At 56.5% G+C, this 3,629-nt stretch overlaps 2 long non-coding RNA genes across 2 annotated transcripts; both read left to right on the top strand.

Annotated features, from left to right (window-relative positions):
- Nucleotides 1-347: 347 nt before the first annotated feature.
- LOC114685689 lies at nt 348-1,888 on the top strand. Its single transcript, XR_003733485.2, has 3 exons — nt 348-405; nt 931-1,010; nt 1,834-1,888. It is a non-coding gene; the product is annotated as an uncharacterized LOC114685689 (long non-coding RNA).
- A 28-nt stretch (nt 1,889-1,916) lies between these two features.
- Nucleotides 1,917-2,586, top strand: LOC119087071. Its single transcript, XR_005090516.1, has 2 exons — nt 1,917-1,962; nt 2,310-2,586. It is a non-coding gene; the product is annotated as an uncharacterized LOC119087071 (long non-coding RNA).
- Nucleotides 2,587-3,629: the final 1,043 nt, after the last annotated feature.

Genomic DNA, 3,629 nt, shown 5'->3' with positions numbered 1-3,629 from the left:
CAAGTAGGGTGGGGCAGGTTAAGTCTGATCATGTTTTCCCTATACAGGACTTTGGCCTGGGCCATCAGCTACTATGTGCGTCTCTCTTCTACACCTACATCCCTTTCTATGGCATCCTGGGAGCCTGGTTTTCCTCAACTTCATCAGGTACCCCAGCTTTGCTGGCTCACCTGTGCTTTTGAGAGCCCTGACTTTGAGAATGTGAACCCGTACCTGCCGTGGGGTAGGGTAGGTACAGTGGGTCTGTTTCTGTGTGGCTGCCTGTCCCCCACCCTGAGGCTTCAGCACTGAGCTGCACCGTCTTCTAGGTTCCTGGAGAGGCCACTGGTTTGTGTGGGTTACACAGAGAACCACATCGTCATGGAGATTGATCTTGATCACTACCGGGACTGGTTCAGCAGCCAGGTGAGGGAAGCGCGGTCGTCACAGGACCCTGCAAAGCCCTGACCCACTGTCCATGCCTTCACCCAAACTTGCCTGCCTCAGTGGATCCAGGGCTGTGCTGGGCTTCCCTAGGACTACTTGAAGCCTGTTGGCAGCCTCAGAGTTGAGCAGAAAGGGGTGGGAAGATTCGGGATGGCTCAGTTGGTGCTTGTCTAGCATGCAAACAATCCTGGGTTGATCTCTGACACCCAACAAACCCAGTAGTGGTCCATACCTATCTTAATACTTGGAAAGTGGAGACAGAAGGATCAGGAGTCCAAGGCCAGACTGAGTTAAAAAACAACACAGAAGAAAATATGGAATGGAATGGTAGGAATCTTCCGAAAGAGATCTTCAGGGAATCTGGGTGGGCTGTGGCTTCCAGGTAGAATAGTGTGACCTAGAGAGTGTGCCCTGAGACCCTGGGTAAGGTGACCTTTATGAGGTAAGTCTTGGTCCTTTGGTTTTCTTCCCTGCCCCAGTCACTTATCCCTGTCCCCTCTGCAGCTGGCAGCCACCTGCAATGTGGAGCAGTCCTTCTTCAACGACTGGTTCAGCGGGCACCTCAACTTCCAGATCGAGCACCAGTGAGTGCGGCCCGGCAAGGCGGGGAGTAGGGGAGCAGGGGGAGAGGGAAGACAAGGAGTGGGAGGGGCAGTCGCCAGCCTATGGGCCAAGGCTGCCATGCAGGTTTATCTTCTCTTGTTGGCAAGGCCACTGCCCCATCCGAGAACACGGTTGTGCAGGAGAGGGGCTCTGGGATCAGTGTGTCCTGGAGCATTGTTATCCAGGCCCTGTGCCACATGGCCATCCTGGGGACTGCGCTACTTTACGTGCAGCCCCTTTGCAGATACAGAAAGCTTGCAAGGCCATCCCACAGTCCTATAATGCTCCCAGGGCCAAGACACTCACTCCCAGGTAACTGACTGGGAAATTGAGGACCTGCATGACAGCCTGTCTGGTGCTCAGGCGGCCACATGACTGTCCCTGGTGCATCTGTCTTTGTCTCATCTTTTGTCATTTTCTCCATCTCATCTCCCATCTGTTCCTTCATGTCCTTTCTTTTTTTAAAGCTGGGAGTTGAACTCAGCAGGTGTCTTCTGCCCTGTTCTCCCAAATAATGAAGCCGCAGGCCTGAGCCATAACACTCACATTTGTTTTTTTCTTTTTTAAAACATGAGACCCTTGTCTCTGGCTGTGCGATACCAATATGGCTTTCTGGAGTGCCCCTGCCCATGAACTGCCCCTCTACAGATCACTAGTGGTCCCTGTAGAGAGCTGGTAGGAGCTGCACAGTCTTACCTGGGTTGCAGACAGGGCCTCAGACCTGCCTGCCTCCCTGGGCTGTAGAGGGGAGGGGTGGAGAGCATGCGTCCTGCATTGCACTCACTCTGCCACCTGCCCCCTCAGCCTCTTCCCCACCATGCCCGGCACAACCTGCACAAGATCGCCCCACTAGTGAAGTCTCTCTGCACCAAGCATGGCATCGACGAGGTACCAGGAGAAGCCACTGCTGAGGGCCCTGATGGACATCGTGAGGTGAGGGGTGGACTTGGCAGGGTGCTGAGGCATCGGAAGGGGCCAGCGATGCAGTGGGGCTGAGGAGGTGAGAGGCACATGGCTGGCCTTACTCACAGTAGACTCTAGCTCACCGTGGGGTTACTGACTTCTGGTCCACTCAGGACTGGAAGAGGAGCTCCTCTCTCTCCTTTCCCGGGGGTTTCCCTAGAAAGCATTAGTCAGTAGCCCACAGCCGCTGTGGTAAGTGGCAGGCCCTGGTCAGTAGCTGAGATGACTAGCGTGACTTCCCCCATGTCCCACTGCCTAGAGCCCTGGCCCCTTTCCATCCTGGTTCCTGAGCCCTGGTCTTCCTCTCTCTTCTGCAGTTCTCTGAAGAAGTCTGGGGAGCTGTGGCTGGATGCGTACCTCCATAAATGAAGCAGCAGTCCTCAGGCACCCTCGGGAAAGGGGCACAGTTGGGGTGACGGCCAGAGGGAGGGGAGGGCTTTCGTTCTGAAGGGTTCTCATGAAGTGTCCGCTGGCTCACATTCCCCATGCTTGGTCTTGCGTCCTTTCTTGTTCTCCCCCGCCCCCACCCTGTCCTCATGGGGTTCCCCTGTGTCAGCCCCAGCTCTGTCCCCTCTGCTTCCCAGGCCCTTCTCCCAGGGAGCAGGAGAGCGGTGACTGGAGCAGGTGGTACATCTCTGCCTCTGCACCTCCAGATCCCTGGTGTGAGACTCTGCTCCTTGCAGCCTAGCCACCAGACCTTCGTCTGCACTCCCTCCTGGCCCCCAGACATGCTGGGGGTCTGTGGAGCAGGGTCCAGGACTGGCCCTACACTCCCTGCCAGCTTATGGTCTGGTTGTTTGGGTGAAGACATACTTTGTGTTCTGGGCGTCCTTCCGTGGCTGAGATTAGTACATAGGGTCTCCCTCCAGCTGCCCAGGGCCAGCTTAGACCTTGGTGCCCAAGGAAAAGTCCTCCCACGCCGGTCATCACAGCTCCAGGCCCTGGGGTTGTGAAGGTTCTATTCACCATCTACCCTACTCCAGGGACCAAAGGGGGAGTGTCCCTTGTGTGGGCTCAGCAGAGGCAGTGGCCAGGCGGAAGGAGGGACTGGCCAGCCTGGAGCCTAACCTATCTCCCACTCTGGCCAGATGCTTCTTAGTGCAAAGCCCCAAGATTCTAGGGGATCAGGCCTTCTCCCAAATCCTCTGGCCAGTGCCTGACACTTGGTCTAGAGTACGTGGACCTTGCAGAGAGCCCCCGAGCTGCTCCCCTGGGATAGGGCTGCCAGTCTGGCCAGCATGGCCAGCACCTGGCTCCTTCCTTTCTTTCCGATTTGTTTGTTTTAGATGTTGTTGTGTTAACATCTCCAACAGAACGCTTTTTGATAGGGGGGTGACAGAGGGCTGGCCTTTAGGACAATCTACCTTTACCAGATGCCCTTGCTAGGCTCCCCTAAGGCCCTCGGGTAGAGCTAGGCTTCGCCATCAAGGCCACAGTATGAGCTGTGGCCTGAGGCTGCTGCTGTCAGGGCAGGAGAAACAGGGTGGGGTGGGGTATCTCAGGAGGGCCTTTGGGGGTACCCAGCGAGGATCAAGCAGGAGTGTAGAGGGAAGGGGAGGTCAGGGAGGCTGAGGGCATGAGGGAAGTGTTTTGGCGGGTGGGAGGGGGATGTCGGCTGTATCAGGAGGGGACCCATG

This window comes from Peromyscus leucopus, unplaced genomic scaffold, assembly GCF_004664715.2.
Source record: "Peromyscus leucopus breed LL Stock unplaced genomic scaffold, UCI_PerLeu_2.1 scaffold_1104, whole genome shotgun sequence".
In the NCBI taxonomy this organism is placed as follows: domain Eukaryota; kingdom Metazoa; phylum Chordata; class Mammalia; order Rodentia; family Cricetidae; genus Peromyscus; species Peromyscus leucopus.
Note: the sequence above shows the minus strand (reverse complement) of the source record. Positions and strands in the feature narration are given on the sequence as shown.